Source organism: Sturnus vulgaris, chromosome 29, assembly GCF_052056855.1.
Source record: "Sturnus vulgaris isolate bStuVul1 chromosome 29, bStuVul1.hap1, whole genome shotgun sequence".
Classification (NCBI taxonomy): Eukaryota; Metazoa; Chordata; class Aves; order Passeriformes; family Sturnidae; genus Sturnus; species Sturnus vulgaris.
In genome coordinates this window covers 4281687-4304000 of record NC_142271.1, presented here as the reverse complement: position 1 = coordinate 4304000, position 22314 = coordinate 4281687, and the positions used below count along the sequence as shown (strand labels likewise).

The 22314-nt window shown below is 61.2% G+C and overlaps 1 protein-coding gene across 4 annotated transcripts in view; it reads right to left on the bottom strand.

The window, feature by feature from the left end:
* Nucleotides 1-21356, bottom strand: part of ATP2B4 (ATPase plasma membrane Ca2+ transporting 4) — a 48245-nt gene extending 26889 nt beyond the window's left edge. For 2 of the 4 annotated variants that reach the window (XM_088180354.1, XM_088180357.1), the window contains exon 1: nucleotides 21219-21356. The gene's annotated coding sequence lies outside the window, so the exon portion shown is untranslated. Of the gene's footprint in view, nucleotides 1-4243; nucleotides 4727-7893; nucleotides 7923-21218 lie in introns of those variants that run through there. The other 2 variants (XM_088180356.1, XM_088180355.1) reach the window with 2 other exon arrangements.
* Between the last annotated feature and the right edge of the window lie 958 nt (nucleotides 21357-22314).

Below are 22314 nucleotides of genomic sequence, written 5' to 3'. Positions count from 1 at the left end.
AAACCAAATCCAGAACTGTCCCCCACTGCCCCCAAACCAGCCCCAGAGCTGTCCCCAAACTTCCTCAATTCCAGCCCCAGAACTCTCCACAAACTTCCCCAATTCCAACACCAGGGCTGTCCCAAAACTACACCAATTCCAGCCCCAGAACTGTCCCAAAACTGCCCCAATTCCAGTCCCAGGACTGTCCCCAACTGCCCTGAAACCAACCCCAGAACTGTCCCAAACCACCCCAATTCCAGCACCAGGAATGTCCCCCAACTATCCCAATTCCAGCCCCAGAACTGTCCCAAAACTGCCCCAATTCCAGCCCCAGAACTGTCCCCAAACTGCCCCAATTCCAGCCCCAGCCACGGGTCTTTCCAATCTCTGGGGCAGCACAACCCCAAAGAACCAAACCCCACAGAGCCCTCCCTGGGGGCAGCTCCTTATCGTGCCCGCAGCACCCCCAGGGCACTCCCGGCACTATCAGGACACCACAGGCACCAACTGAACCTCAGGGACAGCAGTGACACCCTCACAATGTCCCCACCTCGGCAGGGACCTGTGCCCCAGCTGCACGGGTGGGGACACTGGGATGGGGCACAAGGATGGGGACACTGCAGGGTGGACACTGGGGTGGGAGCAGAGGGATGGGGACACTGGGGTGGGGGACACTGGGGTGGGGAAAATGGGGATGGGAGCACAGGCAGGGGACACAGGGATGGGGAGAATGAGGATGGGGGACACGGGGATGGGATACAGGGATGGGGACACTGAAATGAGGACACAGGGATGGGATAGAGGGATAGGGACAGTGGAATGGGAGCAGAGGGATTGGGAGAATAGGAATGGGGGACACTGGGACGGGAGCAGAGGGATAGGGAGCACAGGGATGGGAGGACAGGGATGGGGACACAGGGATGGGGACAGTGGAATGGGGGACAGGGATGGAGACACTGAAATGAGGACACAGGGATGGGATACAGGGATAAGGACAGTGGAATGGGACACAGGGATGGGGACAGTGGAATGGGACCAGAGGAATTGGGAGGACAGGGATGGGACACAGGGATGGGGACACTGGGATGGGGACACTGGGATGGGGACACTGCAGCTCCCACCCTCGGGCCGGAGCGTTGCTGCTGCCCCATCCAGCAGGGATCCCTGGGATGTTCCCACATCCCTGCCCGTTCCCAGCCCCGTTATCCCACGAGGAGAGCTGAGCTCATCCATCCCTGCACGGCAGCAGCTCCCGGCAGCGGGAAGCAGGAGGTGGCAGGCCCAATTAAGCAGGCTCCTGCTGATTAAGAGAAAAAACGATAATTCCCCCACCCCACCACGCTCATTTCCTCCTCTTTCATAGCAACCGGCGCTGTCTGAGGAGAGCTCAGAGGTTAAGAGGGAGACAGTTAATTAATACTGTAACGGCCTAGCCCTTAATTACCCCTGATGGAGCTCAGGGGTAGCGATCAGCACTCATCCCACAGTGAGATTCCAGCCTGGAAATTGGCCTGTCCTGGGGGAAAGGAGGGATCAGCACCATCCCTGTGTCCCACAGTGAGATTCCAGCCTGGAAATTGGCCTGTCCTGGGGGAAAGGAGGGATCAGCACCATCCCTGTGTCCCACAGTGAGGTTCCAGCCTGGGACTGAGATGTGGGATGGCTCCTGCCCGCTCTCAGCATCCTCCCCCAGCCCTTTTGGGATCACAGCCCCATTCCCATCCCTGCCCCACGCCACCAGCACAGGCTCCCTGGCCAAGCTGGGAAGGATCCACCCGGATCCCAGTGACTCCAGCAGGTTCTGCCCTTCACTCCTGGAATGAATTCCTGGAGAGGAACCAGCTCTCCCTGAGGGAAGCAAACACCCCAGGTGGGACAGGAGCGGGGAAATGAGTCCCCTGTGCTGGCGCCACCTGTGCCACCTCCCAGCTGCCATCCCTGAGGAGTTGGGGCTCCATCCCTGGATCCCCGGGGCTGTGAGGGGAGGAAGGAGCAGGCTCCAGGCAGGAGGAGCTGGCGAGGAGCGGCGGAGCCGACGCGGTGCTGCAGCTGAACCTGCCCGGAATAATAAACGGCAGCACGGCACCTCTGTCCTGCCAGGGCCAGTGCCCACAGCCAGGGCCACCAGCCCAGTGTCCCCTGTGCCCAGCCCAGCCTGGGGACCCGCTGGGTTTAACCTCAGAGACGCAAAAGGGCTCGAAAAGCGACGAGGAAAAATTAATGAGCTGGAGATGCCGCAAGTGACAACTTGAGCCACGCCGTGGGTGGCACTGCTGCCACGCTGGTGGCACTGCTGCCATGCTGGTGGCACTGCTGCCATGCTGGTGGCCTTGCTGCCACGCTGGTGGCACTGCTGCCACGCTGGTGGCCCTGCTGCCACGCTGGTGGCTTTGCTACCACGCTGGTGGCCCTGCTGCCACGCTGGTGGCACTGCTGCCAGACTGGTGGCACTGCTGCCATGCTGGTGGCTTTGCTGCCACGCTGGTGGCACTGCCGAGGGCACCAGGAGCGTGGCACGTGGCAGCAGCAGCCGTGGCTGGGTCCCTGGGCAAGGACAGGGATCCTCCTGCCCCAGGATACGGGATCAGATCGCAGTGGATGGATGGATGGATGGGAGCAGTGCTCTGTCCTCCCACGGATGATCAGAGATGGAGCAATCCCTGCCCAAGCTCAGGAGGTTTTTCCATTGATCCACTGAGGGATCCATTCTCAAATGGAAAATTTTTTCCATTGAAGGATGAAATCCATGCCCCAGCTCAGCTCCTCCAGCTGGGACATCTCCCACTCACCAGGCCAAGGAAAAGCAGAACCAGCCCAGACCAACAAACCCCAGCTTGGATCCCAGGGTGGAGCAAACTGGGATCACCCTCTCCAAAGCACCTGGATCCCAGCCCCACACTCAGCCCCCCGTGGGCAGCACCCACCAGGGTCCATCTCCTCTCCCACTTTGGGAATGGGGTGTTGGGAACACTTGGCTGCCTGAGGTTGCCATGGCAAACTCAATGTAAAGCTGTCAGGGATGCTGTTTATGTTGCCAAGTGGGGAGGAAGGGAAAAAAAATTAAGAAAAAAAAAAATCAACTCCATCAAAATTACCCTTCCTTGGCTTGGGTTTGAGATTTTTTTTCTCGTTGGGAATCTGAAGCTGCATCCCCAGTGGGATGAGAGCACGGACAGAGCCACCCTCCAGATGGACAAACTGACTCCAAGAGCCAAAGCAGCCAATTAAAGCAGAAAAAAGGGGCTTGGAGAACCTTTCCTGCCCCTTTCCTGCACGTTTTCCTGCCCTGCTGGCTGGGAATTGTCCCTGGAGAGCAGCACAGCTCTCCCTGCCCAGCACAGGGACCCCACCACGAACTGGGCCCAGTGCTGGGAGGTGAAAATCCTCGGGAATGACTCAAATCACCGGGAAAATCAGGAAATCACCGGGAGAGACCCATGGGGAGGGAAACTGGGGAGGGGGGATTGAGACCCCCCTGCACCCCCTTTGGATTTGGGTGGGGGGAGCTTCATTCCCAGCAGGGAATGCACTGGGACCACTGCAACAGGCGACAGCATTGGGGACAGGGGGACACGGACAGGGGGGACACAGAGGGGGACGAGACCCCCTTGAACCCCCTCGGATCGGGGTGGGGGGAGCTCCATTCCCAGCGGGGACCATTCCAACAGGTGACAGCCTTGGGGACAGGGGGACACGGACAGGGGGGACACGGACGGGGACACAGATGGGGCACAGGGGGGACGAGACCCCCCAGCACCCCCGTGGATCGAGGAAAGCCCCATTCCCAGCGGGGGAATGCACTGGGATCATTCCAACAGGTGACAGCATTGGGGACAGGGGGACACGGACAGGGGGGACACAGTGGGGGACACAGGGGGGGACGAGACCCCCCTGCAGCCCCTCGGATCGGGGAGGGGGAGCCCCATTCCCAGCGGGGACCATTCCAACAGGTGACAGCCTTGGGGACAGGGAGGGTACAGAGGGGGGTGACACAGAGGGGACACGGGGAGGGGGGGGACACGACCCCCACGCCGGGGCTGAGCCACCTCCACGCCCCACACTGGCCATGGCCACCCGGCCACGTGCAGCACGTGGCGCCCATCCCGCGGTGATTCGGGGGGGATTGGACGGGCTGGGGGATTTCAGGGGTCCCCACGTCCCCTCCCGGAGGCACCGAGGAGCCCCCGCGGGCAGCGAGGGGGGGGGAGCCCCGCGGGCAGATCAGGGGGGAGCCCCGGGGGCCCCTCCCTTGCACACTCACCAAATCGCAATGTGCAGATGGCAGCGGCTCCCGCTCCCGCTCCTGCCTGTTCCCAGCAACACCCCTGGCAAAGGGAAAGCCTTCCCTCCTTAACCCCTGCGGCGCCGGGCCAGCCCACCCGCAGGGGACACCGCGCCCCTGTCACCTCCCGCGGCGGGGAGGAGACGAGGAGGGACAAAGCTCGTGCTCAGGGCTGGCTCGGAGGGGCAGGGGACATCCCAGCCAGGATTGTCACCCTCGGTGGGAAGGGGGAGAGGGGCAGGATGGCAGAAGGTCACGCTGGCGGAACCTCCATCCTGGTGACACGAAGGGGACGCACAGGGACCTCTGACACTCAGGGACACTGTGCCAGCTCGGGGGGATCTGTCCCCATCCAGCTCCCGAGGATCTGTCCCCCTCCCCCGGCCACCCCGGTGTCCCCTCGCCCCGCTCCTCGCCCAGGGCTGCTGCAGGTGCCGAAAGCAGAAGCGGTGCCACCCGAGGTTCCCGGGGACAGCCACCTGTGGCACCCGCGGGATGTCCCCTCCTCCCACCGCAGCATCCGCTTCCTCCAGGGGTGGGGACAGCGACATTGCCCTGCCCGGAGGGACCCGACAGCGCCAAACGTCCCCAGTGCCACCTCCTCCACAGCTTGGGGACACACCAGAGCCACACCGTGCCAGAGACCCCAGAGACCCCCCCCCCAATTCCCAGGCGGGGCACAGGAGGAAGGAGCTCCATCCTGCAAGGGTGGGGGGGAATAAACGCGGGGGGAATAAAAGTTGGGGGGAATGCCCTGGAAAAGGAGCAGGAAAACGCCCAGGAAGCGCGGCAGCATCAGCGCTGTGCCAGGGAAACCGAGTCACCAGGCGAGTCACCAGGCGAGTGACAAAGCGAGTGACAAAGCGAGTGACAAAGCAGGCACGGAGCAGCGGCTGAGCCCAGGGCACGGGGCTGGTGCCGCAGCCCGGGAATTCCAGCGGGAATTCGCTGTTGGCATCCGGCACCTGAGGCTGCTCCTGGGCACCCCCTTGGGCAGGGCAGGGTCCCCTCGTCCCGCATCCCCGCGGGTCCCCACGAGTGACAATTCCCGTCCCCCAGGCATCGCAGCTCATTCCCATTCGCGACATCGGGCTGGGGACGAGCGGAGGGGACACGTCACAAGCCACCGGCTACCACAGGCTCCGGGTGGCACACGCTGCCTGTCGGCCCCGCGGTGTCACCATGTCACCGTCACCCACGGGAGGTGCAGCCCCGGGGTGTTCCCTCCCACACGGCGCTGCCAGGAGAACAAATCCCGGTGCCAGGAGCACAATTCCCGGTGCCAGCAGCAGCCACGGGGCTGCCACGTGCTGGCCACAAGGCTGGAGAGGGACCTGGCCCCAAACCTGCTGTCACCCCCCTTGGCCGCAGACTCCTCGTCCCCACGCAGGTGACACCACGGCTGGGGAGGCCACCAGAGCATTGTCCCACCCCTGGCTGTGTCACATCCTTCTCCTTCCTCCTGCCAGGCCGTGGGACCGAGAGGAGGGATGGCAGCAGGGCCAAGGTCACGGGGAAAGCGCAGGGACAAGGCAGGAGGAGGTGACATTCCCCAAAACGAATGTCCCCGCTGCCACCCTGCAGGGCACTCACGCGGCCGCCACCCCGCTCACTGCAGCTGCCCTGGCTCCCATTTTGCTGCTGTTTTGCCTCCTGCTAATTGACGTTGGAAAACTGCTGGGTTTTGGCGTGCCCAAGGCAGCAATTAACTCCTGCAAAGGGCAGGGGAGAGGCTGGAGGCGGAACACTGGGCACGGCTTTGGCACGGATACGGCGATCCCAAATCCTCCCAGCCCCGAGCCCCAAAATCTACAACCCTGAGCCCCCCAAACCCACATCCCTCAACCCCAAACCCCCATCAGGGGCTGTGACAGCAGCTCCTGCTGTCCAGGCCTCCAAAGGCGTCACATCCATGTGCCAAAGCCACTGGAGCAGCTGCTGGAGCCGCGGTGCCGGGGGTCAGGAATCTGCCCTCGCCCCCGGCCGGGGCTTCCCCGCTCCTCAGGGTGCAGCAGCCCAGGAATTCCAGGGGGGGTGGAAGCAAAAGGAAAAGCAGGGAGCCTCCAGGCGAGCTGTCAGGGGGAATGTTTCCATCTAAGGCCTTGGTATTTCTCTGGCGGCGCCTGCACTAAATCAGCGCAGCTCCTCTCATTATTCTCTCGTGCTTTACAAGGTAGCACGGCCGGTGCAGGAATGCAGGAGGACGGGGAGCAAACCCAGCCTCTCCTGAAGCAGCAAACACCTGCAGGCCTCACCCTGTGCAGGGGCACAGCATCCCCTGTGCCACCTCACCTGGTCCGTGTTGAGGTGACAAGTGGCACAGCCCCAGGTCGGGAGGATTGTCCTGGATGCCAGCACGAGGTTTTGTCCACTCCTTCTCCATCCCACCAGGAAATGGGTTCTTCCCAGCCTGGGAGCACCGTGAAGCCACCAGGGGGATGTGGCAGCAGCTGGCACGCAGTGGGTGACCCTTCACTCCTCCTTTCCCTTCCCTCGGGGTCAGTCTCTGCAGGGACGTGTCCAGGGCAGCAGCTCCCAGCCCGCTGCCCCCACCACCTCTCCTCCCTCCTCCTCACCCATCCTGGGCTTGGCTTAGCTCTGATTCACAGCCCAGAGCCCGTCCAAAGCCGAGCTTTGGGATTTGGGCAGCTTGGAATCGTGGAGCGGGACTGGAGGATAAACACAAAGCAGCAAAACCAAGCCCTGGGGCTGCTCGGGCAGCACCACCGGGATTGACACGGAGCAGTGGCCACATCCCAGCCCTGCCAGAGCCACCTGCACCCTCCCAATTCCCAGCACACCTGGCCAGGAGGGAGAATCCTGACAGGATGGGGATCCCATTCCCGTCCCCCAGCATTTGGATACACTCCTGAAAGCAGGAGAGCCCAGGGAGAGGCTGAGCAGTGTCTGAGCTGACACTGAGAATCCTGGCAGGATGGGGATCCCATTCCCACCCCCAGCACTTGGATGCTCTCCTGAAAGGTCCCTGAGGAGCAGGAGAGCCCAGGGAGAGGTTGGAGCAGTGTCTGAGCTGACCAGGCTGCGGGGAGAGGCCACAGGGCAGGGCAGGAGGAACCCGGAGCTCTCTGCTCCAGAGCCCCAGAGCACAGGCAGAGCCAGGATTTTGGATTTTTGGATCCCAGGACAGCGGGATTTTGGCAGAGCCTGCTTTATCCCAGCCATTCCCTGCTCTCCCTGGGATGGGGCAGCCCAGGAGCAGTCGGTGTCCAGCTCATGTCCCCACACACCCAAACACAGAGATCCCAGAAATCCCCACTCCCCCCATCCCACATCCCATTCAGAAAGCGCAGGAACTTTAAACTCAGCTTAAATTAAATCAAACTCAGCAGGCAAGGCCCGACCTAGACCTGAGAGGCAAAACAACGCTCGGGAGGGACAGGAGAGCCACCAGGCAGGACAGGAGGACACAGGCCCGGTATTTTTAGCAGGATTACACAGGGACAGGGGATTCCTACCCCGAAGATCCCTGGGGGATGAAAATAGTTCCCGTCACTTCCTGCAGCAGCAGCCGGGACAAGCATCTGCTGATCTGGGGAAGGCAGCACGACAGGGACAGCCCCGGGGGTTTGGGGACACCCTGCGACAATGGGGGACACCTGGTGGCTCACCTTGTCACCGGAGTGCTGCTTCCTCTTCCCTGCTCCGTGAAGAATCCCGTGGGGAGGGGAAAAAAAAAAAAAATATAAAACCAAACCAAACCGGCAGCGATGCTTCCTAAAAATTCCTTTTTTTTTTTTTTTTTTCTTCTGGGGGAAACTGAGGCAGGAGAGGCGGGGCTGGGTGGACACCGCAGGGAAATTTGGGATTCCCGGGAAGGGAGCTGCGATGCCGAGGGTGGCAGCAGCCCTCGGGGACAGGCTGGGGACAGCAATGCCCCTCCTGCCACCGCCACCACGTGAGCCGGGATGGGTGTCCCTGCTCCGAGAATTAGGCTCGGGATTACATCCCTGCCTAAGTCCTGCCACCTCCCTCCCGCCCACCACGCTCCTCCAAGCCCTAAATCCCTATTTCCCCATTTAAAAAAAAAAAAAAAAAAATTAAAAAAATGAAACCAAACCAACAAACAAACACACAAAAAAACCCCAAAACAAACAAAAAAATAGCACAAAACCAAACAAAACAAATCCAAAACAAAACAAAAAATAAAATCAAAACAAAAAAAAAAAACAAAACCAAACAAAACCAAACAAAAACAAACAAAAAATTTAAAAAAATTTAAAAAATAAATAAAAAAAATAAAAAAACAAGCCCAGCGAAGATTTTTTTTTTTCTAACCGAAACGAACAAGCCAGCAACAAGCTGAGAAGGGGTTAAAAAAAAAAATCTAAAAAATTAGGAAAAAAAAAAAAAAAAGGGCGGGGGGGGGGGCGGCTGCGAGCGCTTTTCGCTGCTACAAAGGGTTAAAAAAAATAAAGTCGGGAAAAGCGATAGGAAAAACACACGCGGCTCCCAGGGAAGAGCGGGCCGGCTGCTCCCGTTTCCCTTCCCAACATGCCCCGCTCCTGGGAAAGTGTGGGCTGTTTTCCATATATAACTGCGAACTGTTCCATGCAGTAAGAAGTCTAATTAAAGGGAGCCAGGCGAGCAGGGAAAGGCGATATTTATCCCCGGAGAAAAGAACCTCTCCATCCCCCGAAATCCTTAATCCTGACCCTGGTTCGGCAAGGCGGGGGGGGGGGGAATATAAATTAAAAAAAAAAAAAAAAAAAAAAAAAAAAAAAAAAAAAAAAAAAAAAAAGAGTCCCGGTGGTGGCGTGGTGGAGATGGCAAAAAAAAAAAAAAAAAAAAAAAAAAAGAGAGAGAGGAAAAAAAAAAAAAAATCCAGGCGGGAGAGGCAAATCGGAGCTTGGAAAATATGGAGAAATAGGAGGGGAGAGCCAGATGGGCCAGGAGAGCACGGGGAGGGGCAGGGCAAGGGAGAGGGGGGAGCTCCTTGGAGCTGGGATGAACTGGGATAAGGTGGGAAGGGTGACAGTGACCCCCCAGGAGCCTCCCTGGGTGCCCCTTCCCCGTCCCCCCACGGTGGGGGAAGCGAAGGTTTGAGTAAACAGCAGCAGCGAGCTCGGAAAATAAATAGAAAAGCGAAATTTACGCAGGCGGGAAGGGGCTGGGAAATGGCAGGAGGCGCCGCCGGGGATCCAGGGTGGGTGGGAGAGGCTGGGAGGGGAGGGGGAGCACCCTGGGCACCCCCATCCATCCCCACCCCCCCTCCCCACTCAGGGGGTGACCCCCAGGCTCTCACCCCATCCCCACGGCCCAGCCCAACCCCACCGGTGTTTGTGGGAATTGTCTCTTCCCGTGTCCAGGGGGATGGAAAAATTAAATTAAAAAAAAAAAAAAAAAACCTTGGAAAAACCCTGGATCTGCTTTTGAGAGCAGCTTTGTTCGGGCTGTGCTTCCCACCAGCGCCAGGCACTGCCGTAATCCAGAGCAGGCACCACATTCCCCTTCCCGGGGCCTGTCCCGGGGCCAGCAGGGCAATTAAAACCCGTTAGCGCGCTTTAATTAAGTGCTGATTATCTCTAAGAGTGGGGGAGTCGCACCATCATCATCATCGTGGGCGGCGGATGGGGCTCTTTGGGGCTCTTTGCTCCCTAAAATTGCATTTTGTCCTGTTGGTACCCAGCAGCCACCCCCATCTGCAGCCGTGGAGTTTGGGCTGTCATTCCCAATCCTGAAATTCCCAGTCCTGGAAATCCCAGTCCTGAAAATCCCAGTCCCATCATAATCCTGATATTCCCAGTCCCGCCATTCCCAGCTCTGTCATTCCCAATCCTGGCAAATTCCCAGCCCTGACATTTCCAATCCTGACATTCCCAATCCTGACATTCCCAATCCTGACATTCCCAACATTCCCAATCCTGTCATTCCCAACATTCCCAGCTCCGACATTCCCAATCCTGACATTCCCAGTCCCATCATTCCCAGCCCTGACATTCCCAACCCTCACACTCTCAATCCTGTCATTCCTAGGCCTGACATTCCCAGCCCTGTCATTCCCAACATTCCCAGTCCCATCATTCCCAATCCTGACATTCCCAACGCTCACACTCTCAATCCTGTCATTCCCAGCCCTGTCATTCCCAACATTCTGAGCCCCTCGGAGCCGCTCCCACCTCCCACATCCCTGCGAGGAGGGACTGGAGCCCTCCAGCCCCTGCAGCACGGCCCCAAAGCCAGGATTTGCCAGAAATGTGCCAGAAAATCCAGCTCCCAAAAAACCCAAAAAATCTACGGTGATGCCGGGATGGAATCACAGCCAGGCTTTGCCATAAATCCCAGCTCCCCCCCCAAAAAAAACACCTACAATGGTGCTGGGATGGAATTCCAGAATCATGGCCCCAAAGCCAGGCTTTGCCAGAAATCCCAGTTCCCCCAAAATAAAACACCTACAATGGTGCTGGGATGGAATGGCAGAATCCCAGAACGGTTTGGGATGAATCCCAAACCCATCCCATCCCATGGGCAGGGACACCTCCTGCCATCCCAGCCCGCTCCAAACCCCAATCTCCAGCCTGGCCTTGCCTGGATAAACTCAGCCTCAGACACAAGGGGGACAAGGACACGGCGCTCCCAAAACCCCAGAGCCTCCAAACCAGAGGGACAGAGCGGCCCTGGGGTCACCTGAGGTGACAGTGGCCACCGGGCAGGGTGTGCTGGCCACAGCTCTGGCACGGCCCCGGCCCCGCGGGCACGGCCCCAGGTGGGTCCCTAAGCAGCAGCAGCGCTAATCCCGGGATAAACTAATCCCGGGATAATCGCGGCTTTAGCAACGATAGGGCCCGGATTAGTGCCACAATCCCGGTGTCAGGGACACTGCGCTGGCACCGAGCGGTGACAGAGCCAGGGGAGAGGGAATGCAGACAGGGATCCCGGGAATGCAGACAGGGATCCCGGGAATACAGACAGGGATCCATGGGAATACAGACAGGGATCCCGGGAATACAGACAGGGATCCCGGGAATACAGACAGGGATCCATGGGAATACAGACAGGGATCCCGGGAATACAGACAGGGATCCCGGGAATACAGACAGGGATCCATGGGAATACAGACAGGGATCCCGGGAATACAGAGAGGGATCCCGGGAATGCAGACAGGGATCCATGGGAATACAGACAGGGATCAGTGGGAATACAGACAGGGATCAGTGGGAATGCAGACAGGGATCAGTGGGAATGCAGACAGGGATCCCGGGAATGCAGACAGGGATCCATGGGAATGCAGACAGGGATCCATGGGAATGCAGACAGGGATCCATGGGAATGCAGACAGGGATCCATGGGAATACAGACAGGGATCCTGGGAATACAGAGAGGGACCCTGGGAATACAGACAGGGATCAGTGGGAATGCAGACAGGGATCCTGGGAATACAGACAGGGATCCCGGGAATACAGACAGGGATCAGTGGGAACACAGTGAGGATCCATGGGAACAGAGTGAGGGATCCATGGGAATGCAGAGAGGGATCCACAAGGGATCCCAGGAATACAAAGAGGGATCAGTGGGAATACAGAGAAGGATCCATGGGAAAACAGTGAGGGATCTGTGGGAATACAGAGAGGAATCCACGGGAACACAGTGAGGGATCCACCAGGGATCCATGGGAATACAGAGAGGGATCCCTCATGGATCATGGATCATGCCTCCCGGGCACTGGAGCCCAGCATGGACACACCCCCGTGGCTCAGGGTGGCAATTTCCACTCCCCATCCCAATGGGAAAATGCCAAACCCACGGAACCCAGGATTCCCCCTCCAGCCCATCTGTCCCAGCCAGGATTGCTCTGCCTGCTGGAATCCCCTCCATTCCCAAGGCTTTGGCTCCTCTTCCCTTTCCCAGCATTTTCCCTGCAGAATTTGGGGCTGCACCTTCCACAGAGCCCAGGCAGGGGCTGGGCAGGTGGGTTTTGCTCCTGGAATAACGAGGAGAGCGGGATTGCAGGGTGACAGCTTGGATTGGGATCATCCAGTACTGTTTGGGGTCACCCAGAACTGGCTGGGGTAACCCAGCACTGTTTGGGATCCTCCAGAATAGTTTGGGAATCACTCAGCACTGTTTAGGATCCCCCAGAAGTGTTTGGGGTCAGCAGGGACTTTTTGGGATCACTCAGCACTGCTTGGGACCATCCAGCACTGCTTGGGATCCCCCAGAACTCTTTGGGATCCCCCAGAACTCTTTGGGATCCCCCAGCACCACCTTGGCTGCTCCCACCCTCCAGGGGAGGCAGGTCCTGGGTGAGGAGGCTGAGATTTGGGAAAATCCTTCTGCTCCCTGCTGGCTTTTCCTGGATCCCTTCCCAGCGCCCCAAAGGATCACCCCGAGAGGGGACTGAGACACAGCAAGGCCGGGCTGTGCAGGCAGCTGGGAGGAGGAAGGGAGGCTCCTCATTGTCCTTTCCAGACAGAAAAGGGACAGTCCCGTGCCTGGAAGCGCCAGGAAAAGCCAGGAAACCCTTCCAGCCCCGCACGGCGCTGCAGAAACTCCATCTGCAGCATCTTCCCGGGATTCCATGCATTTCACGTCCGACTGCAGGAGCCCGAGGATCCCCTGGCTGCTGACCTGCAGGAAACACCCGGCTGCTGCTGCTGCTGCTGCTGAGGGAGGGGAACAGCAGCAGCAGGAGGAGGAGGAGGAGGAGGAAGAGCCATTCCTGCACCCAGCTCTGGGCGTGCAGAGCTCCAGCAGGTGCCCGGCGAGGCGAGACAGGCACGGAGCACATCCAGGGATGGGGAGAGCTGGGAAAACAGCGCCGAGAAGGGAAGCAGGGAATGGGAAGGGATGAAAGGCAGCAGGTCATGACAAAACCCAGCGGTGGATACGGAGCTGGAGCACGGCGTGGGTGGATTTTGGGCCCGTGGGATCGGCTGTAGCCATCCTGGAGAATCCAGGGACAGCAGGAACAGCCCCCTCTGGATGAGCCTCCCCCAAAACAGGGAGCGGCGTCTCAGCTTTTTCCACATCCTCTAGGAGCCCCAACCAGCACCCAGCACTCTCCAATAAATCCAAAATACCCCTGAGATGAGAAATCCATGGATTTAACACCCCGTGGAACAGCCAGGCCGGCTCCCAGGGGCACAGCACACCCCGGGGATGCCAGGTAGCAGGATGAGGTTTTCCAGCTGGATTTCCCCACGGGGATACGAGCCCTTTGCTTTCTCCTTCCCCCAGGAAATCTCCTGCTGACTCGGGGAACACCCTCAGGCGCAGCTCTGCGGGGAGGAGACACTTCCCAGCCACAGCTTTGGTCCTTCCCTTCGCTTTTTTGGCCAGTCCAGTTGGGGTCAGATTGGAGCGCAATCCGTCACTTGGGAAATAACACCACTCCAGGCCTCCTCCCTCAAAGAAACCTCAAAAGACAGCATTTAAGGCGAGCTTAATTTGGACAACTAAAAATAGCCAGCACTAGTCACAGTGGAAAATGCAGGATGTGGAGCTTCACCCTCTCCCAGCTCCAGCCTGCACACGGGGGGTTTGTGGCCCCCAGCCCCACAAATTTGTCCCTAGGGATCAGCACAGCCTTGGTCCCACAGGGAATCCCGCAGGACCCTCCAAGGGTCTATCCCAGAGCCCTGCCCAAAACTTTCCCAGGCAGGATGTGGTGACTCAGAGCCACGTCTGCAGCGGGACACCCAGGAAAGATCCCAGCCACGCTTCCCAGCTTCTCCCAGCCTGGCCAAGTCTCTGATCCCGGCTCCCTGTGGCTGATTCAGCCCTGGGTGAAGGCAGCCAGGCCTGTGCCATGGGGATAAATCCCAACTGTCATTCCCGTTGTTCCAGAGGGGGTCACCCACACTGTGACCCCTCTTCCATCCCGGGGCTCCTCCAGTGCCAGCCTGGCATTCCCAGCTGCCAGCACGGCCACAAATCCAGCCTGCCCTCATTTCCCTGCGCTCTCCCCCCTCCTTGCACTAATCCCTGCCTGCTCCAGAGGCAGGAATAATGTTTAACTCAGGTTCACGCCGGAGCACGAGCTCCCTCCCAGCCCGGGGTCAGCCCCAGGCGTGTCCCCATCACCGGGGCTGTGCCAGATCCCTGCTGCTGGCACGGCCACGTGCCCGGGGCTCCGGCAGGAAGCCCCTCTGGAGTGGGAAGCTCCGGGAAGCTCTGGGCACCACGTGCTGCCAGCTGCAGGATCTGTCACGCCGGGGGATTGGGATGCAGCCGTGCAGGTGCCACGAGAATCCCACAGCCCGGCAGATCCCGCTGGGAGCCATTCCCATCTCCCCGGGGCTCATCCCAAAATCGGCTCCGACAGAACCAGCATGAGAGGGGGGCAGTGCTGGAGGATCTCCTGGCTCATCCCAGTGCCCCTGGGCTGCCTGTGGGATGGCAGGAGTGGGAAAGGAGCTTTCCCACTGATCCTGGGCTCTGCCCCCAGCAGCTCTCCAGCAGCACGGGGTTATTTTTAAGAAGCAAAGCGAGGAGCTGGAATGCCACGAGGGCCACGCCACGAAGCCTCTGGAAAAGCTGGAGCCCCGGAGAGGCGAGGCACCGGCATTCCCAAATTCCCAAGCAGGAACAAAAGGCGAGAAGCAAAAGGCCGAGGGCACTGCAGGGGCCACGGGCACCTCCCGGCCGAGGGGTGGCGAAGGGACAGCAAAGCTCCAGGGTCCTGAATTAGCATCTCGAGAAACGGCGCCGAAAATCAGACACCTTGTGCCCGAAATCCGAGCCCGGACCTGCAAATCTGATCGCCGACCCCGATGCTCAAAGAGCAAAGGTCGCTTCCAACCCCGCACAGTCCCTGCCCTGCAATCCCCCCCCCCCCGGTGCCCGCATTCACCCCCTGCCCACCGCCAGCCCCCCCAGCCCCAGCAGAGGCAGCAGGGCGAGGGCCAGCGGCTTATTTTTAGCCTGGAGAAGGCAGGAGCCGGCAGCAGCCATCCCGACTCTTGCCCTTGGCATGGGACACGCCGCTGCCCCCCGGCTCTGCAGCGCTGTGTCCCCACCCCGGGCTGGCATCACCAAGCCTGGCACCGCTCCTTGCGCCCGGAGGAGGAGGAGGAGGAGGATGCTGGGCTCAGCCTGGAGCCGGCCCCGCGGCACAAGGAGCGGGATTATTTACAGCTCCTTAACGGAGCGAGGCAGGGCTGACCTTTGAGAGAGCCGCAGACAAAGAGGAGATGTCGGGAATCGCTGCTGCGGGATCCTTGCAGACCTTGGGGGAGCGAGGAGCCGGCCGAGGCCACGGAGAGAGAGAGAGAGAGAGAGAGAGAGAGAGAGAGAGAGAAAGCGCTGGGATCCCAGCCTGGGAAAAGGAGGGATCGGATTCCTCCGTGCCCGGACAAACTCTTCCGGGTGGGGACTCCTACGCGCCCGGGCACTGCTCGCTGCTCCTTCCCTGGGCGGCACAAAAACACCGCGATCCGGCACGGATGGCAAAACCGGGGCTGCTCCTCGCCCCCGGCGCCCCGCTCGGCTCAGCCCAGCTGCCGACTCATCCCTGCCGTGGAAGCGTCGAAGGAAAAGTTTCCCCGTCAGCACAAAACGCCGACACTTCTTGGCCCGAGCTTCCCCTTGGCTGCTGCTGCTGGGCTGGCCAGGAGTTCCCCACGTTGGGGACACGCCAGGGATCGGCTGCAGTGGGCGGGGGTGGCAGGGGACAGGCCTGGTGGCACTGGTGTGGCACTGGTGTGGCACTGGGGGCTGCCCCAGCCCCTGGTGCCACAGGGAAGGGAGGGATTCCCAAGGCCAGGAGCTCTCCCATGGGCACTGTGCGATGGGATCACCGATCCCACCTCCCTTCCCTCCCTGGGATCACCGATCCCACCTCCCTTCCCTCCCTGGGATCACCGATCCCACCTCCCTCCCCTCCCTGGGATCACCGATCCCACCTCCCTCCCCTCCCCATGGGATCACCGATCCCACCTCCCTCCCCTCTCCATGGGATCACCGATCCCACCTCCCCCCCCTCCGTGGGATCATCGATCCCACCTCCCTCCCCTCCCCATGGGATCACCGATCCCACCTCCCTTCCCTCCCTGGGATCACCGATCCCACCTCCCTCCCCTCTCCCTGGGATCACCGATCCCACCTCCCTCCCCTCCGTGGGATCACCGATCCCACCTCCCCCCCCTCCGTGGGATCACCGATCCCACCTCCCTCCCCTCCCCATGGGATCACCGATCCCACCTCCCTCCCCTCCGTGGGATCACCGATCCCACCTCCTCTCCCCATGGGATCACCGATCCCACCTCCCTCCCCTCCCCATGGGATCACCGATCCCACCTCCCTCCCCTCCCCATGGGATCACCGATCCCACCTCCCTCCCCTCCCCATGGGATCACCGATCCCACCTCCATCCCCTCCCCATGGGATCACCGATCCCACCTCCCTCCCCTCCCCATGGGATCACCGATCCCACCTCCCTCCCCTCTCCATGGGATCACCGATCCCACCTCCCTCCCCTCCCCATGGGATCACTGATCCCACCTCCCTCCCCTCCCCATGGGATCACCGATCCCACCTCCCTCCCCTGCCTCCGGAGCTGTGGGATTTCAGCAGAGGCTGCTGGTGTCACAGCTGTGTGTCCCCTCCCCAGCCTGATCCATATTTCGGTCCCCATTTAGGACTTGATGCCATGATCCAGAAATCCCAGGAGACACCACCAGAGTCCCCATGTCCCTCGTCACCAGCCTGGGCCACAGTGGCCTGGTCACCCTGGAGGGAGCAGAGCCAGCCCCAAAAGGGAATCCCACAACCCCAATTCCTGATTCCAGGGTTCTGGCTGTGCATCAGCTTGCCACGTTCAAATCCGAGACCCCTCCCCGAAGCTCACAAACGCAGGAGGACTCTGAACTCAGCTGTTACTCACACAGAGCTCTCCTCTCCCAGGATTTAAGGTGCTTAATTAGCGGTTTAAAAGAGTCACCAGCAGGGTGGGTGACACCCCAGCGGGTGTCATGTGCTCTGCAGGGCTCCAGCTTCCCTCCTGGCCCTACCCAGGCTTCCCTTGTGTCTTTTTTCCCTTTTCCTAATGATCCAGCGGAGGGGCAGGGTTTATAAGTCCATGCAAACTCTATTATCCCCGTGCATTAAAGCCAAAAGCAACTAATTAAAACATCAAAGTCACAGGGTTCATTAGCTCGGCCTCGGCGCTGCTAGGAGGTGACAGGGATTGTGGCTGTCACCTCACTGCTCCCAGGGACCCCAAAACACATTCCCTGTGCCAGTGTCACTGGGAAAAACACTGGGCTGGGCAGGATCCTGCCACCTGCCTGTCCCTGTCCCCCAGCTGGTCACCTCTGCCTGCACCAATGTGGAGAGGAGGGAGGTTGGGGACAGCTCTGCCACCCTCTGCCATCAAAGCTGCTTCCCCCAGGAGCATCTCCAGCCCCATCACCACCCGTCAGATCCCTATTCCCACCCCAACAAGGGGGAGAGGGATGGGTTCAAATTCCCAGCTCGCCCTCACTGCTTCACCTCCTGCTCTGCCCAGCAGATCCCCTCCGCTGTGCCAGAGCAGCCATTCCTTCCTTCCCGGGAGTGCTGCAGGCATCCAGCGGCTCCCCTGCATCCGAGGGCTTCCCAGCAAGCCATGGGACATGGGAACACCAGGGAAGTGGCACCGCTTGTGCTGCAGTGGCCACTTCCCATCTAAGGGCCTGCATTCATTGCCATGGTCACACTGGGCACTGGTCACACTGAGCACTGGTCACCTCCCACTGCCACGGTCACACTGAGCACTGGTCACTTCCTGAAGGATCTGCATCCCATTGCCATGGTCACACTGAGCACTGGTCACACTGAGACTGGTCACTTCCTGAAGGACCTGCATCCAATTGCCATGGTCACACCAAGCACTGGTCACCTCCCACTGCCATGGTCACACTGACCATGGTCACACCAAGCATTGGTCACCTCCCACTGAACACTGGTCACATGGAGCATTGGCCCATCTATGGACCTGCATCCCATTGCCACGGTCACACTGAGCTCTGGTCACACTGAGCAATGGTCACCTCCCACTGCCATGGTCACACCGAGCACTGGTCACTTCCCATTGCCATGGCCACGAGCACTGGTCACACTGAGCACTGGTCACTTCCCGAAGGACCTGCACCCCTTTCCACGGCCACACCGAGCCCTCCTGCCGGGGCTCCCTGTCCCTGCCGGGGCTCCCTGTCCCTTCCCAGCCGCTCCCGGATCCCGGAGCGATGCCGGGGCTCCCAGCACAGATTTTCCGCCGGCTCCTTTCCCAGCACGGCGCAGCCGTGCCCGGCGGGGAGGAGCCGTGGGCGAGGAGGAAGCCGGAGCTGCCAGCCCTTCGCCGGGCCCTGCGCGGGGAGCAGCAGCACGGCAGAGCACGGGCGGCGGCTGCCAGTCCCCCCCACCGCAGGGATTTGGGTCCCCAAATCTCCGCAGGCTCCAACCCGCGCGTGTGGCCACTGCGGGAAAACTCCGCGCGTGGCCTAGCAGGGAGGAGAAAAAGGAAAAGAGAAAAAAATTAAAAAAAAACCCAAAAAACAAAACCACACAAGCCGAGAGAGGAGCGGGGAACGCGCGGCCGGGGCAGGGGAGGAGCAGGCGGGGAAGGAGCGGGTTCGTCTCGCAGGGTTTGGGGACAAGGGGAAACTCCGGGCTCAGCTCCACCCCGGCGCTTTCGGCTGCTAAACAATAGTGGAGAGGAGCAGCCGTCCCTCCCTGCTCTTACTCATCCTGCCCAAGGACCTGTGCCACCCTTGGGCTGCCCCCGCCCTGCCCGGCCCTTGCCCGGGGGCTCGGGCACGGCGGCTCCCGGCTCCGGAGGCGCAAGGCTCGGGTGACAGCGACAGATCCCCCCGGGAAGAGATGCGGACCCACGGCACGCGAGCGGCGAGCCGGCAGCGCAGGGAATTCCCTCCGTCATCATCGCCAGCGGAAAAAAAAAAAAAAAAAAAGAGGAGAGGAAAAAAAAAAAAAAAAAAAAAAAGAAACCAACACCCAACAACAGCCTGCGCCCTTCTCAAACCTCTCTACCTGCAGCGCTCGCAGCACTTCCCAAGTGAAGCGGGGAAGGAGCCGGGGCTCGGACGGGGAGCGGCACCCAGGGTGGGACGGGGCCGGAGCCCGCGGGGAATGCGCGGTGCCGGGGCAGGAATGGGGAAGCGCTGCCCTCCCTCCTGCCCTGGGCGCTGCCCGGCCCCACCTGCCCCATCCCGGCACGGGCACCTTCCCCGTGCCAGCCACGAGCCCATCCTGCCCGGCCGGAGCGAGACACAGCGAGGCCTCCAAACCCACCCCAGCCCCACCATGGAAGGAGGGTCCAGCACCCCAAAATCCGATGGCACCCCCAAGAGTGGTGCCCACGGGTGGGGTCACCCGGGGAGGGAAGCCCAGGGCCGGGGAGGGATCCCCGGGGCGCGGCGGGGTGGGGCTGGCGGAGCGCGGGGGCGTCAGCCTCCGTGGCTCATGATTTAATAATTCAGGTGCGTTTCAGTGCTCAGAGAAGCGAAAGATTGAGGGCAGTGTCTGGAGCCAGGCGGGGCGCAGGCAGCGGTGCAGCCCGGGGGGGTTTGGGGTGAAGGGGGGGGGGGGTTCAGTTCGGGGGTCCCCCGGCCCCGGGATGGCTTTGGGTGCCCCACGGCGAGCTCCGAGCACTCACCTCCACCCCAGCTCGCTGCCCTCGGCTCCTGCCCGTCCACCCACGTCCAGGGCTGCCGGTCCACGGGCCACGGGCAGAAACTGGCTGCACTGGTTTGAGCTTCGCAATGCAAACCCCCACCCAAGCTCAGGTCTCCAGAGATAAGAGCACAATAACCTATTGTCCCTCCTCCCCTCCCAACATCTCCACTCGCCTCTGGCGAAGCGGGGAGGGACCACCCAGCCCCGCACAGCCCCCCCCGCCCCCGCCGCCGGGCAGCCCACGGGGGGCACGGACCCACCGAGCCAGGCCAGGGATGCTGAGAGGCTCCAGAGCCGGGGCTGGCGTGCAGGGAGAGCGCTGGGGGCAGAGGCGGGAGGAGGCGGACGAGGCCAGAGCCTGCCCGGGCTTCCAATAGATTTCCTGATTTATTTTTTAATTTATTTTCCGCCTCCCCACTCCTGTTTTCTCTGCCGTGGCTCTGCCCAGCTGGATTGGTGCAGGCAGCAGGGGGACGTGCCCAGCCGTGGCGTGGGCAACCCCCCACGCATCTCCCCAGCGCATCCCACCCTCCCCAGCGCATCCCACTCCCCCCCCGAGTCACCCCACTCCAGGCAGGGAGCAGCCCCCCTCCTTTGCCGCCCCACGGGTGGGGAAAAACCACCCCAAACGCACCCACGCAGCACCTTCCCCGCTCTGTCCTTGGGCTGCCGCAAGCCCCCCTCCCCTTCCCCCGCCTCTTCCTTCCTCCATCATCCTCATCCTCCTCCTCCCCGCAATGCCACAACTCGCTGCCTCCCAAAAAAAAAAATTCCAGCAACACGCGCCACCGGGAACCCCGCGTCCCCCCCTCCCCCCCGCACCTTCCTCGCCACCTCAAGGGCGGGCAACAAGTTGTAGGATCCGACCGGAGCGTCCTCCACACCCCAAATACCGGGGGGCTGCCGGAGCTGTGCCCCCCCTACACGAGATATTTGGGGGCTGCACGCCCCACAGCCGCCCACGCCCCAGAGCGGCCGGACCGCGGTGCCCCCATCACCGCACCCCTCCCCACGTGGGATTGGGGTCGGAGAGGGGGGTGGTCCCACGACGAGCCCCTCCATGATTTAGGAACCCACACCAATCCCCCCCTATCCCACCTGCTGCACTGGGACGGAGCGGGGCGGGTGAAATCCCCGCTGGCACTGCCCCACCCGCCCCGGCAGAGCGGCGGCAGCGATGCTCCCACCCACCCGCCCCTACAAAAAAAAAAAAAAAAAAAACCCTCCGCAGCCACCCCACGCCACTCCCGTGTGTCCCCCCCCAGCACCTGAACCCCTCGCGGGACCCCCGTACCCCTGTGCCGGGGTCTCCCCGCGCACTCACCGGCTCCGGTCCCACGGCGCCCGGCTGGCGGCGGAGCCCCCGCGACTGGCCATGGGATGGAGGGGGGGCAGCGGTCCCGGAGCTAACGGGAGAAAATGCTTGTCATGGCAACCCCCGTGCCGTGCGGGGCCGTGCGGGGCCGGGCCGGCGAGGGAGGGGACGGCGGGCACGGAGGGGGAGGGCTCGTCCCAGCCCGCCGGGGGAGGGGCTCCCTTAAGGTGGCTGCACGCCCCGACGGCGGCTTAAGGGGGAAGGAGAGAGGAGCGGGGTGAACGGGGCAGGGTAGGGGGACAGCGGCGTGGGGGACCCCAAACAGGACCGGGAGCCAGGGGCAGATGGGGGGTGCACGAATGGAAAGGGTGGGGATACCCCCGAGAAGAATGGGGACCCCCGGGCAGGGTGGGGACACACCGGACAGGGTCCTGGCTGCACCCCCAGAAAAGGTGGGGACACACTGGATAGGGCGGTAGGTGCACCCTCGGGCAATGAGGGGACCCCCAAAAAAGGAGGGACACACTGGACGGCGTGGTGGGTGCACCCCCGGGAAAAGTGGGGACACCCCTGGGTAATATAGGGACCCCCAAGCAGGGTGGGGACACCCCTGGGCAATGTGGGGACACGCTGGACAGGGCTGTGGATGCACCCTCAGAAAGTTTGGGGACCCCTCAGGACAAGAGAATGTGTAGACCCCAAATAATGTGGGACCCCCACGGGCAGCCCCAAGCAGTGTGGGGACCCCAATGGGCAATGTGGAGACCCCCACCCCCAGGCCAGAGTGGGATGTGCACTCCCAAAAAGTGTGGGGACATCCCCAGGGCAATGCGGGCACCCCAAAAAACGAGGGCACCCTCATGCCCAAACCCCTTCCCCACTCCGGGTGCGGGAAGGAAGGAATTTGGTGACAAAGTTGGTGATTTTTGTGGGGTTACAGTGGCTTGGGGGTTGATCCCCCGGGTCTGACCCACTTTGAGAGCATCACTTTGGGGGTGCCAGCACCCTGAGAGCCACGAGGGTCCAGCATGACCAACCCCCACACCCCCTTTTTTTTTTTTTTAAAGCAACCCGGATAAAATTCCTCATGGAATCCTTCCCAAAG